We start from the raw sequence: 15,515 nt of genomic DNA on the forward strand, positions 1-15,515 counted from the left end.
AACACAGCCAGTGGCCTCTATCCCATTGGAGTCCCTTGGCTGCAGTACAGTCTGATTTCCAGTTTACCAAGGAATCACTGGCTGCCAGATTATCACTATCTCCTCTCTCTAGGAGATAGTCCCTGCACAGTCCAGGGCCACCTGCCCCTCAGGTGGTTCCTGGCCGAGCTGCCTGTATCTCCCGCCTCACGGGAGATAGCCTACAGTTACACTTAACACTTATACTTCATTAGGTGTCCAGAGGTTAGTCATACTTGTATTATTGGTGATTCTGCAGATCATCCATAATCAGGTATACATCTGTATTGTTGATGATTCTGCAGATCATCAATAATCAGATTCTCTCTGTGTGCTGACACCAATCGTTACAGGTCCTCAGTTTTCCTGTGCAGAAAGCGAGGGGGGTGGGAGGGCCCCATCCAAAGCCTTGTACCTGCCGTATCTGTGACTTTTACGTCAACTTCATCTTAGGGTTATGACATCTGCACTTCACGAACTTGGTTGACAGCAGCCCCATTCTGTAGGACGTCACATCACTGACACAAGTATTGGCTTATCTTATCTCCTACCTTCATCAGTAAAGCAGCCTGCGCTCGCTTGCACACATGCCAAAATACTAATGTTTACCAGCTTCAGAGATCAGCTTACATAATGTGGTATTTATAAGGTGGGGACATTTCTTGGCAGCACCGAGTGTCAACATACCAGTTCTAGAGACAGTGCTGAAACACTGGCAGTGTAAATAGCTTCACTCGTAAACACCTTGCTTCACGAAAATAAACTCCAGGCTGGAGGAGTGTGCACCGCAGAGGGGAGGAGCTACTATCAGCTAATACTGGGTGACCAATAGCAAGATTTTCTATTCAGAAACTGTTACTGTTTTGCACTTTAGTTCTGTTGTCTTATAGTATTAAGTGTACTTATGATGAAGATATGGGGTTAACTCTAAATTGTCCCCAGATTATTCATGTAACTAATTATGACTCTTTACTCCCTTAAAGCAGAATATAACCCAGCATTTCATATTTGCTCTAAAACATTGTTTACAGCATATTATATGAAATCAGCATATTTTTTTTATTCGAAGGGTTACACACAGAGCTTGAAAGTTCAGTGCAGTGAAATGTGGACACATCCGAAGATTTAGATTATGTTATCTTGTGTTTACTTAAATGTATCAAGTGAGGAATGTGACACATTCTCTGACTGCGGAGAAGCAGCTCAACACAGAGACTCAAAGCATGTCTGCCTTTAATACATAATGAATAAAAACAGTTATTAATACAATGCAAAGTCAGCTCACAAAGCAAAAAACTGTACTTTTGGAAACCTATAACTTCTAAATGAATAATAATACTACTTATGCACTTGTGCACATATGCAAATATGATAACCGTATGGCATATAAAAAGTAGGAAAACATGTTTTTATTGAATATTATGTCGGGGTTTTAAATCACTTTAAAGAGATCTGAGGCCCCCAGCTGCATATTGTTCTTATTTTAATTACATATGACACACTTTATTGGCAATCTTTAAACTTAAAGGGTACCAGATGTGAAAATAGTAATAGAAACGGAGGGAGCAGGCATATAGTCTTACCTGTCCTGATGCCTGTCGCTCCCCCCATTCTCTTTTCTGCCCCCCGCATTATGCCTAAATGCCCCCCGGGACCCTCTTCCAGGTTGCCGGAGTCAGGCTTTACTGCTCAGATGCTGGCCAGGCTGTGCGCATCCTACAGCGCACGCCTGTGGCTGGGAGAGCTCTGCACATGCATATGACATCACTGTAGGACGCGTACAGCCCGTCCAGCACCTGCTCAGTAAAGCCCGACTCTGGCGACCCGGAAGAGGGATCTGGGGGACATTTAGGCATAATGTGGGGGGCAGAAAGGAGAACAGGGGAGCGACATGCAAAGGAAACCAGGAAAAAAATGATTGACTCGCATACATGCCCCTTTTCCAGTATAGCCCCCTCCAGAATAGCCAGATGTGCCCCCGGTACAAGTCAGCCCCCTCCCCATAGCTAAAGGTGCCCCAAGGATGATGCAGCAGTGTCTCAAGAAGCAACTAGATGGTGTCATAGATTTGAGATACAGCCATTGCTGCACAGGAAGCATCCCCGATCATTGCACTGCAAATAAATTGCTTGCACGCTCAACTCCACAAGCCAGGGGACATAGGTAGTCTTGAGCAATGCACTCTGCACACCATGTTGCCGGGGATGGAGGGCATAGTGTGTATCCAGGCTGAAGTACTTCCTCACATGTGGTAGGAGCGTGCGAGTGCTGCTGTAGGCTTGGACTGCTAGGCTATAAACAAAATACATGGCAGCCGGTCAGCATAATGGTAGTAGCGGTGGGGGAGGGGCGCCTTTTCCCCACACAGCACCTCAAGCAGTTGCTTGTACTGCCTTTTGGTAGAAGCACCCCTGTTCACAAGGGAAACATCACTGTTGCAAATTACAGATGCAGAAGAGTCTCAATCTTTCACTTGTAATATTAAAATACTTAACTCAGGAAGAAGTGAAGGCAAGACTAAATAAATAAAAAATAGACAAGGCACCTGGCCCGGATGGCATAAATCCTCGGGTCCTAAGGGAATTAAGTTCAGTTAGAGATAAACCCCTTTATCTTATCTTTTTTGTGAGTCTCTTTCAACTGGCAGAGTCCCAGTGGATTGGCGTACAGCCCACATTTTCCCATTATTTAAGAAGGGCAAACAATCAGATCCAGGAAATTATAGACCTGTAAGCGTATATAAGTTGTATGTAAACTATTTGAAGGGTTACTAAGAGATACTATGCAGGACTTCATAGTAGAAAATAATCTTATTTCTGAGCATCAGCATGGGTTTACTAAAGACAGGTCCTGTTTGACTAACATGCTCAGCTTTTATGAGGTAGTGAACGCTAATGTGGATATTGGGAATGCTGTAGATGTGATATACTTGGACTTTGCTAAGGCCTTCGAACCTGTTCCCCACTGGTGCAAAAGTTGAGGATGCAAGGACTGGGGAAGAGTCTGTGTGCATGGATAGGGAACTGGCTAATGGACAGAAAACAAAGAGTTGTGGTCAATGGATCATACTCAAAATGGGAGACTGTTAGCAGTGGGGTCCCACAGGGATCTGTACTGGGTCCAGTGCTCTTCAATTTATTTATTAATGACCTAGTAGATGCAGTAGATCATCAACTCTCAGGAATATAGTGACATATTGCAACAGGATCTGGAAAGGATGGCTATATGGACACATAAATGGCAGATGAAATTCAATGTTGAAAAATGTAAAGTCATGCATTTTGGTCATACCAATGGCCTAGCACCATATAAAATAAATGGGATACAGTTGGGGACATCAAACTTGGAGAAGGACTTAGGAGTACTCATCGACAGCAAGTTACATAGTTATTTTGGTTGAAAAAAGACATACGTCCATCGAGTTCAACCAGAGAACAAAGTACAACATCAGCCTACTCCCTCACATGTCCCTGTTGATCCAGAGGAAGGCAAGGAAGTTAAATAATCGTATTCAATGCCAAGCCGCTGCAGCTAAAGCTAATAAAATTTTGGGATGCATTAAAAGGGAAATATAAACTTGAGATGCTAGCATAATATTGCCCCTATTTAACTCTCTAGTAAGGCCACATCTGGAATATGGAATTCAGTTCTGGGCACCACATTACAGGAAAGATATTGCAGTTTTAGAGCAGGTGCAGAGATGAGAAACAAAATTGATATGAGGGACGGAAGGTCTCACTTACCAAGAAAGGTTAGATAAACTGGGTTTATTTAGTCTAGAGAAAAGACGCCTTAGAGGGGATCTAATTAACATGTATAAATACATCAGAGTGCAATATAAAAGATTGGTGGATGAGCTTTTTGTCCCTAGGCCTTCTCAAAGGACTAGCGGACATGATCTGCGCATGGAGGAAAAACATTTAAGCCATTTATTTAGATAAGGGTTCCTTACAGTAAGAGTGATTAAGATGTGGAATGCATTGCCACAGAAAGTAGTTATGGCAAATTCTATATCTGCATTTAAATAGGACTTAGATGCTTTCCTTTCGTTGAAAGACATCCATGGCTACAATTACTAGGTAATGCCCAGTGATGTTGATCCAGGGATATTATCTGATTGCCATTTGGAGTCAGGAAGGAATTTTTTTACCTTTTGGGGCTAATTGGACCATGCCTTGTAAGGGTTTTTCGCCTTCCTCTGGATAAATATGTGAGGGAGCAGGCTGGTGTTGTACTTTGTTCTCTGGTTGAACTCGTTGGACGTATGTCTTTTTTCAACCTAAACAACTATGTAACTAAAATCTCTAAAAACGTCTGTAAATGCTCATTAATGTTAAGGTCTGGGGATTGTGGTGGCCAGATGAGATGCTCAACTTCATTAGAATGTTCCCCGTGCCATTCTTTAACTATTCTAGCTGTATGGATTGGGGCATTATCATCTTGAAAGATGACATTCCCCTCCGGAAACCGTTCTTGAACCATAGGATGAACTTGGTCACCCAAAATTCCTAAATAGTCTCTGCTGTTAATTCTTCCATGAAGGTGTGAAGGATTGCGGAAAAGCCGCCGTGTGCTCTGACGGCGCGGCGGCTGGTTCCGCGTTCAGCCTGGCGGTTTCTGCGCGGCGACATGTGTCTGATGTGGTTCAGCCTTCCTGTGCACATAGGCTGATGAATGCGCACGCCTAGAGGCAGAAGCTTTATGGGAAGCAGAAAGGGGTCAGCTGACTCTACTGGTCAACTGATCCCAGAACGAATGGCGGTTGGCTGAAGGGGACTGGGCGGCGCTGATCTGCGCTGCACTATGTAGCTGCTTGTCCTTCAGTCTCACGTTGTCTGCCGTTGCGAATGCTTATGTGTTGGCACACAGACCACAGTCAGATCCTACAGTGTGTTAAGAGCCAGGTGGACCTGGGGATTCACACTGAGCTAGATTACTCTTGTGGCTATGTTGTGCTTTAGACCAGTTCCAGGGTGTTGTGACTATGGACCTCACACCCAAGACTAGGACACTGTGTCAGTTCTATGTTATGCTTTAGACCAGTTCCAGGGTGTTGTGACTAGTGTTGGGCGAACACCTAGATGTTCGGGTTCGCGAACGTTCGCCGAACATCGCCGCGATGTTCGGGTGTTCGCGCCGAACTCCGAACATAATGAAAGTCAATGGGGACCCGAACTTTCGTGCTTTGTAAAGCTTCCTTACATGCTACATACCCCAAATTAGCAGGGTATGTGCACCTTGGGAGTGGGTACAAGAGGAAAAAAAATATTTGAAAAAGAGCTTATAGTTTTTGAGAAAATTGATTGTAAAGTTTCAAAGGAAAAACTGTCTTTTAAATGTGGAAAATGTCATGTTTCTTTGCACAGGTAACATGCTTTTTGTCGCCATGCAGTCATAAATGTAATACAGAGAAGAGGTTCCAGGAAAAGGGACCGGTAACGCTAACCCAGCAGCAGCAGCACACGTGATGGAACAGGAGCAGGCGCAGGAGGAGAAGGCCATGCTTTTTGAGACACAACAACCCAGGCCTTGCATGAGGACAAGAAGCGTGCGGATAGCATGCTTTTTAACGCCATGCAGTCATAAATGTAATAAAGATAAGAGGTTCAATAAACGGGGACCGGGCGTCAACGCTAACCCAGCAGCAGCAGCAGACGTGATGGAACAGGAGGAGGCGCAGGAGGAGAAGGCCACGCTTTCAGGTGCAACTCAGGCCTTGCATGAGGACAAAAAAATGTGTGCGCAAAGCAATGCAATGAATAGTTTTCAGGACACAATGGGCTATTCGGAGGAGCTATTCCCACCCCCACAATCTTCTACCTGTGAAAGGTCAATGGAACAGCCACAAATGTTGTGCCCGGATTCACAACCTTTTTCTGTGGAAAATGCAACTCGCACTGAAATGCAAGGCGAGGCCGAGGATGAACATGACGTCAACAACTCAACATGACGCAAAATGGGGGCGGAACAGAAAGCTGCTTTCAATGTTTTGAAGGCCTTAATTGCCTCCGGTGGCCAGTTAGATGCATCATTCATCACACCCAAATCCCAGAGCAATGTGTGCAGGAATTTGAATCGCAGGAGGTGTACCGAGATCATCTGGACAAGTGACCAAGTGACAAGTGACCAAGTGACAAAGTGACCAGTGACAAAGTGACAAAATGACAAAGTGACAAGTGACAAGTGACAAAGTGACAAAATGACAAGTGACAAAATGACAAAGTGACCAGTGACAAAGTGACAACTGAGAGGTTGTTCTGGGGAGCTCCACTGCACTCAGTCGCATATGAGGAGAGGTCTCGTCGGGACTGCTGATCCTCCTCAGCTTGCTCAAAGCCTTGAGGGTTCCTGAAGATCCTCTGCTTGGAGTTCGCCGGGGTTCAGCTTGGTGTCGGGGTCGGCGGCGTCCTCCTCACTCCAACGTGGCAGATCTTCTGTTGAAGGAAAAAAAAAAAAACATTGTTAAAAGTCCAGTACCGCTTCTGAAGGACTCACCAAGAGATGCAGGAGATGCTTCATCGCTCGCTGGGTGATGTCCCTCCCTACGCGCTGGAATTCTACGCTGCACATGCTAGCACGCTTTTGCGCAGTGCCGAGGCGCATTCCAGCAGCTAGCTACCAAGCTTCTGTGGATCTGATTGGGCCACCATGTTAGATCTCTGCCAAGTCCTCCAAAATTTTGAGCAATCCACGTTGCGTGACTGAGCAGTGACAACTCTACAGTCAGCATTACAATACCACTGCTGTGTTTACTGAAGAAATCAATGTTGAAGATGGAAACCGCTGGCATGATGCAAGTGGGGGATTCTGAAGATGAAAACGATCAGCGTGATGATACCAACATCAGGCAACCTGCCTCAGGAAACGCTGGTCCCAGCTATGACAAAGAACAGGACGAGGAACAGCTGGAGTTGGAGCAGGAATTGGATGCCCCCACTGCCGAGGGACAGAGCGGTGCACGTTGGACTTCCACAATTTAGCGGGAATGGACAGCAGAAGAGGAAGAAAGTGATGCTGGTGACGAATATGGTGCATCACAACAATCACAACGCTCACAAGAACATGAAGACAGAGGAGTCTGGCAGGACTCTCTGGCACACATGGCTCAATTCATGCTAGACTGCATTGAACGCGGCCCGCGCATTATTCACTATTCATTATTATTCATTATTCTGGAATCTGGACAACACCAATTACTGGGTTTATACCCAGTTTATACAAACACAATGTTAAAAAACTGATTGAAGAAAGTGTCAGACAGGTCAAAAATGGAACAATTCCAGCAGGCCCTTGAGGATGGAGACTTTAGAGAGGAGATTGACATCCTCCTCCTTCTCTAGCCAGTTGTACGCCGACAGACTGACTTCAGCAAACCCAGGAGGACCAGGAGGGCAGCAAAGAACACAAGCTGCTGCTAGTGCCGAAAAGGGAATGGTATTGGCAGTGTCCTTGGAGTGGGAACATTTTCTGACACCCATGCAGCAGCCCACAGAACAGCAATCGGGCAGTTCCACGTCCTCCAACACCAATCGCCTGGAGAAGATGGTCAAGGTCCAGGACTACATGTCAGATGGCGTAGCTGTGTTGAACAATCCATCTGCAGACAGACGGTGAGTGTGACAGGCAGCACAGAAGGACCATGGCAACTCACTCATAGTACCACAGTTTGATAGTGCTGCCCAAAAAATTATATGGATCCGTGGACCCGGGCACTGCGGGCAGTACTGGGAAGTGGGAACGCAGATTTTAGTACCTAAACACACGATACAACATGTTTTCCGGGGTCGGACTCTGAGGCACATACAGATGGTCCCGATCATCATCCTCATCATACAACTCTTCTCCTGAGTCTGACCCACCCACCACCTCTGCCACCCCAACATCCCCAGACACAGACCCCTCATCGTCCTCAACATTAACTTGGGATGCTGGCCTGAGCCAGACCTCCTCCTCCACATCAGGCCCCATCATCTCCTCAATGGCAGCCCTCATTAATCGCTCTGGTGACGGACCGATGGACACAACGTTCTCCTCCGGGGAGGGCTGCTGCTGACCACTGGCTGCTGGGGTGGAGTTTATAGCTTGCGTGGGGCGTTGGCTGTTGCTGTTGTTGGGAGTGCTGCTCACAGCGGAGGTCTCTGAGGAACTCATGGTGAGCTCATATAGTGGTTGGCGGTGAGTGGAGTATTACTGATCCCAGCAATATACACACTGACTGGCAGAGTACGCAATGCTATATAGTCTGGCTGAGCGGTGTACACAGAGTGGCAGTACACACAATGCTATATAGTCTGGCTGAGCGGTGTACACAGAGTGGCAGTAAACAGAATGCTATATAGTGTGGCTGAGCGAGCGGTGTACTACTATTCCCAGCAGACACAGAACAGTAAACAGAATGCTATATAGTGTGGCTGAGCGAGGTACACAGAGTGGCAGTAAACAGAATGCTATATAGTGTGGCTGAGCGAGCGGTGTACTACTATTCCCAGCAGACACAGAACAGTAAACAGAATGCTATATAGTGTGGCTGAGCGAGCGGTGTACTACTATTCCCAGCAGACACAGAACAGTAAACAGAATGCTATATAGTGTGGCTGAGCGAGGTACACAGAGTGGCAGTAAACAGAATGCTATATAGTGTGGCTGAGCGAGCGGTGTACTACTATTCCCAGCAGACACAGAACAGTAAACAGAATGCTATATAGTGTGGCTGAGCGAGCGGTGTACTACTATTCCCAGCAGACACAGAACAGTAAACAGAATGCTATATAGTGTGGCTGAGCGAGGTACACAGAGTGGCAGTAAACAGAATGCTATATAGTGTGGCTGAGCGAGCGGTGTACTACTATTCCCAGCAGGCACAAAACAGTAAACAGAATGCTATATAGTGTGGCTGAGCGAGGTACACAGAGTGGCAGTAAACAGAATGCTATATAGTGTGGCTGAGCGAGCGGTGTACTACTATTCCCAGCAGACACAGAACAGTAAACAGAATGCTATATAGTGTGGCTGAGCGAGGTACACAGAGTGGCAGTAAACAGAATGCTATATAGTGTGGCTGAGCGAGCGGTGTACTACTATTCCCAGCAGACACAGAACAGTAAACAGAATGCTATATAGTGTGGCTGAGCGAGGTACACAGAGTGGCAGTAAACAGAATGCTATATAGTGTGGCTGAGCGAGCGGTGTACTACTATTCCCAGCAGACACAGAACAGTAAACAGAATGCTATATAGTGTGGCTGAGCGGTGTACCACTATTCCCAGCAGCGATACAGAGCACAATGCTATACAGTGGCGGGTGAGCGGTGTACCACTATTCCCAGCAGCGACACAGAGCACAATGCTATACAGTGGCGGGTGAGCGGTGTACCACTATTCCCAGCAGCAACACAGAGCACAATGCTATACAGTGGCGGGTGAGCGGTGTACCACTATTCCCAGAAGACAGAGTGGCAGTAAACAGAATGCTATATAGTGTGGCTGAGCGAGCGGTGTACTACTATTCCCAGCAGACACAGAACAGTAAACAGAATGCTATGTAGTGTGGCTGAGCGAGGTACACAGTGGCAGTAAACACAATGCTGAGCGAGCGGTGTACTACTATTCCCAGCAGCGACACAATGACTGGGGGGACCCTGGCTAGCGTGGCTGGAGTGCAAACTACCCTGCCTGCCTACCCAAAGCTAAACCCACAGACAAATGGCGGAAATATGACGTGGTTCGGGTATTTATTTACCCGAACCACGTGACAGTTCGGCCAATCAGAGCGCGTTCGGGTCCGAACCACGTGACCCGTTCGGCCAATCACAGCGCTAGCCGAACGTTCGGGGAACGTTCGGCCATGCGCTCTTAGTTCGGCCATGCGGCCGAACGGTTTGGCCGAACACCATCAGGTGTTCGGCCGAACTCGAACATCACCCGAACAGGGTGATGTTCTGCAGAACCCGAACAGTGGCGAACACTGTTCGCCCAACACTAGTTGTGACTACGGACCTCACACCCAAGACTAGGATACTGTGTCAGTTCTATGTTATGCTTTACACCAGTTCCGGGGTGTTGTGTCTACGGACCTCACACCCAAGACTAGCATACTGTGTCAGTTCTATGTTATGCTTTAGACCAGTTCCGGGGTGTTGTGACTACGGACCTCACACCCAAGACTAGGATACTGTGTCAGTTCTATGTTATGCTCTAGACTAGTTCTGGGGTGTTGTGATCACGGACCTCACACCCCAGAACTAGGGTAATTCGGTAGGCTAGTTCCAGGGTGTTGTGATCACGGACCTCACACCCAGAGCTAGGATTGTATTGTATGTGTATTTGCCTTAGCCCAGTTCCAGGGCATAGATAATAGGCCCTCACACCTAATTAGGGCCAGTCTGTTCATATTAGCAGCAGGGCTTCCTGCAACCCAGCCTGGGTCCCTCTCCTAGGGAGTCCTCAGGCTACAGGAATATTCCCCACAGTCAGGGGAGTATTCCTCAAGTCACTCAGGCCACCGGGGTCCCTGGTGGTCTATACTTTACAGTTGTACTGTTACACCAAACACTCACATTATACTGGTGTCCAGAGGTTAGACATTCCCGGATTATTGGAGATACTGCAGATCATCCATAATCTGGTGTATATCTGCATTGCGGGTGATTCTGCAGATCACCAGTAATCAGATTCTCTCTGCGTGTTGACACCCATCGATACAGAACGGCAGACCAAAACAATATGGACGCACTTGACAGTCGTCTGCTTGCATTCACCACCTCGGTGGAGAATTGCATCAGCGTGCTGGATAGTCATCAGACCCAGATCAATGCTTTGTCTGGGTCTATGCAAGCCCTTCAGACGACTGTTAATGCAGTGCGGTCCCCTCTTGTTACCGATTTACGCATGCCGGTGCCCGAGAAGTTTTCTGGTCACAGATCTGACTTTCGAAACTTTAAAGATCGAGTGTTATCATACTTTGGGTTAAGACCTAATTCATCTGGTACTGTCGCACAGAGAATTATCTTTATTAAGACTCTGTTGACAGGGGATTCTCAGACCTGGGCATATGGTCTGCAACCAGGGGATAAGGCCCTGACCTCGGTGGAGGAATTTTTAAAGCTATGGCTATAATTTACGATGATCCGGATATTGCTTCGACCGCTGAGCGGAATCTCAAGACTCTGCGGCAGGGCAAGGATTCGGTAGAGATTTATGCAGCTGAGTTCAGGAAGTGGGCGGTGTCGGCTAGATGGGGCTCATTCGCACTGTTAGACTGCTTCTTGTCAGGATTATCAGATGCAGTTTCTAGTCTGATGTTAGGCTATCCTGAACCAAAGTCCATTGATGAGGCCATTACACTAGCAGTCAGAGTGGATCGTCGCTTACGATATCAGAGGCAGACTCGGGGCAGGAATAGTGTGATATATGTTTCCTATGCCTCGTCTCCACCTACGTCACCTCCTCCTGAACCCATGCAGATTGGTAGGTCAAAATTGTCTCGGGTCGAGCAGAGTCGCAGGAAAGCCGAGCAGCTCTGTTTGTACTGTGCAGAGGAGGGTCATAAAGGGCAGAACTGTCCCAAGAAGTCGGGAAACACTGCCGCCTAGGAGTAGTCAGAGGTAATACCCTAGGCGTGCAGAATTTATCTCTTCATGATGATCGGTTGCTTCTCCCATGTATAATTTCATGGGAAGGTCAGACAGTTTCTACTGAGGCCTTTCTTGACTCTGGCTCTGCGGCCAATTTTATCGACTACGAATTTGCCAGAAAATTGGGAATTCCTATTCTCCCATTAGATCATAAAGTGTTGGCTACTGCGGTGGATGACTCTCCTCTGCAGAGTAAATACCCTCTGTCTCAGACTCCAGAGTTGGGGGTCACCATAGGGGTTTTACATAGAGAGAGTCTGCAGTTTTTTGTGTTACGGATGGCAACTTCCACGGTTATCCTTGGCCTGCCGTGGTTACGACTTCACGCCCCTCAGATTAATTGGGCCTCTGGTCAGCTAACGAGCTGGTCTACCCACTGCCATCATCATTGTTTGGCGAAGGTAACCATGGGTAACACCAGAATTCAGGTGTAAGGATTGCCAGAGCAGTATAAAGAATTTGCTGATGTATTTTGTCCTAAGGCAGCAGATAGACTACTTTCAAATCCTAATTATGGGTGCGCAGGTGCTGAATAATATGGATGGAGAATTAATCGATAATAAATGGACCAATATTTTATTATAAAAGTCAAAATTACATGCATAATCCACATGCATTACCCTCAATCACACTGTATCCACACATGCATGGGAGTCATATGGTGTCCATTAAAAAATGTGTAAATTACATATATACTTAGAGACTCCGCAGGGTTTTTCTTTAAAAATACTAAAAGACTGAAAGAGTATCTCTAATCAATCCCACAGTTCCGTGGCTGTTATCAGCTTTCCCTGTATATGTTTATGTCCCAAACAAATTGTTGTCCACAAATATGCACTATATATACTGTTTGGTGGGTTTTGAAAAAAAAAAGGTTGATGTCACCTGACACTGTGGTATTCCTGATGCTTAGTTCGTTTTGAACTCCCGACCTGGGTAGCGGCGAGCTACGCTTTGATCTCTGTGGCTCCACGTAGGTACTGGACGGTGTCACCGGCCGAGTTCTCCTATAGTCTCGTGGGAACTCGCCGGACTCTCCAGTCATACAACTCAGAGCGCTCCTGCGCGGTGACGTCACGTCTTTTCCCAGTGGTATGGAGCTGCGTATTGGTCCGCTCTATTTTGTGTTAAGCTCCGGGTTTTCACCTTGCTGTTTTGCGTTCCACGGCGCTTCCTGGATTGGATGCGTTCCACAGCGCTTCCTGGATTGCAAGAGTTGAAATAGTACTGATTCTGAGGAAGACAATAGTTATTGTCGAAACATGTCAATCAAAGTCAGTCTGTAGGGGCGCCCCATTGACTGCTGAAGTACCGAGCACTAGGAGGTTTGACTGACATCTGAAGTTGATGCTAAAAAATCTGCTGTTTATTTCAACTCTTGCAATCCAGGAAGCGCTGTGGAACGCATCCAATCCAGGAAGCGCCGTGGAACGCAAAACAGCAAGGTGAAAACCCGGAGCTTAACACAAAATAGAGCGGACCAATACGCAGCTCCATACCACTGGGAAAAGACGTGACGTCACCGCGCAGGAGCGCTCTGAGTTGTATGACTGGAGAGTCCGGCGAGTTCCCACGAGACTATAGGAGAACTCGGCCGGTGACACCGTCCAGTACCTACGTGGAGCCACGGAGATCAAAGCGTAGCTCGCCGCTACCCAGGTCGGGAGTTCAAAACGAACTAAGCATCAGGAATACCACAGTGTCAGGTGACATCAACCTTTTTTTTTCAAAACCCACCAAACAGTATATATAGTGCATATTTGTGGACAACAATTTGTTTGGGACATAAACATATACAGGGAAAGCTGATAACAGCCACGGAACTGTGGGATTGATTAGAGATACTCTTTCAGTCTTTTAGTATTTTTAAAGAAAAACCCTGCGGAGTCTCTAAGTATATATGTAATTTACACATTTTTTAATGGACACCATATGACTCCCATGCATGTGTGGATACAGTGTGATTGAGGGTAATGCATGTGGATTATGCATGTAATTTTGACTTTTATAATAAAATATTGATCCATTTATTATCGATTAATTCTCCATCCATATTATTCAGCACCTGCGCACCCATAATTAGGATTTGAAAGTAGTGTTTTTTAAGGTGGGAGGAGGGGGATACCCACCTCATCTGGGAAGCAGCAGGTGGGCAGTATCAGGATCTTTTTAGCTTTATTCAGGCAGCGCCATCTAACTTTTGTTGAGCAGATAGACTGCCTCCTCACCGTCCCTTTGATTGTCCAGTTGACTTAAGATCTGGTTGTATGCCCCCTAGGGGTCATCTATATAACTTGTCCGGGCCAGAGAAATTGGCAATGCAAGAATACATCAAAGAAAATGTAGCCAAGGGTTTTATCCGCCCCTCTCGGTCACCTGCGGGGGCCGGGTTCTTTTTTGGCAAGAAAAAAGATGGGGGCCTACGTCCCTGCATTGACTATCGGGGCGTAAACAAGATCACAGTAAAAAATCGTTACCCCCTGCCTATGATTGATGATTTATTTTCTCAGATCACAAATGCTAAAATTTTCTCGAAATTGGACTTAAGGGGTGCATACAACCTTGTACGTATCAGGGACGGTGATGAGTTGAAGACATTCTTTAATACACCCGATGGGCATTACGAGTATCTGGTGATGCCCTTCGGGTTGTGCAACGCTCCTGCCGTCTTCCAAGAGCTGATTAACGAGGTCTTTAGACCGATTTTGGGCAAATTTGCCTTGGTATATCTCGATGATATACTGATCTTTTCAGCTACTTTTTCAGAGCATCGGAGACATGTCAAGTTCGTGCTGGGAAGACTAAGACAAAATCAATTGTATGCCAAACTGGAAAAGTGTATTTTTGAGGTGACCTCTGTTGCTTTCTTGGGGTATTTAATATCCACCTCGGGCCTATCTATGGATCCTGGGAAGGTCTCTGCAATGCTGGACTGCCCGCAGCCTCTGGGTTTGAAGGCCATCCAGAGATTCCTGGGTTTTTGCAAATTACTACAGGAGATTTATAAAGGAGTACTCTACAGTGGTCGCGCCCCTCACCAGTCTTACCAAGAAGGGGGCTGATACTTACCACTGGTCCGAGGAGGCTCTTATGGCGTTTGACACACTGAAGAAACTGTTTTGTTCTGCACCAATTTTGAGACACGTTGATGTCACCTTCCCTTTTATACTGGAGGTCGATGCCTCAGAGGTGAGGGTGGGGGCTGTGCTGTCTCAGCGTTCTGGTTTGCAGGGTAAGCTTCACCCATGTGCCTACTTCTCTCGTAGGTTTTCCCCAGCAGAGAGAAACTACGATATAGGTAACTGAGAACTCCTGGCCATCAAGTTAGCCTTTGAGGAATGGCGGCATTGGCTAGAGGGAGCAGAACACATTATCATTATTTTATGGTTAACACGGACCATAAAAATTTAGAGTACATAGAAAACGCTAAGAGACTCAGTCCCCGACAGGCCCGGTGGTCACTGTTCTTTTCCAGATTCAATTTTGTAATTACATACACTCCTGGTAGTAAAAACGTTAAGGTTGATGCCTTGTCCAGGTGTTTCGAGCCCGAGACGGCACAGCCCTCAGCACCCGAGACTATTCTGCCTTGGAAGGTGGTTTTGGCAGCCACAGATACCTGGAAGGATTGGGCTGCCACACTGGCCCCATATCAGCAGGATGTTCCTGAAGGAAAGCCTGAGGGAGTGTTGTTTGTGCCCCTGCCTTTTCGCCTACAGCTCTTACAGTTATTTCATTCTCATAAGAATGCTGGTCATCCAGGGGCCACCAGGACACAGGATCTCCTTGCCAAGTGTGCATGGTGGCCATCTTTAGCCACGGACTGTAAGGAGTTTGTGAGAGAGTGTGCTGTGTGTGCTAGGAG

This window comes from Hyperolius riggenbachi, chromosome 12, assembly GCF_040937935.1.
Source record: "Hyperolius riggenbachi isolate aHypRig1 chromosome 12, aHypRig1.pri, whole genome shotgun sequence".
In the NCBI taxonomy this organism is placed as follows: domain Eukaryota; kingdom Metazoa; phylum Chordata; class Amphibia; order Anura; family Hyperoliidae; genus Hyperolius; species Hyperolius riggenbachi.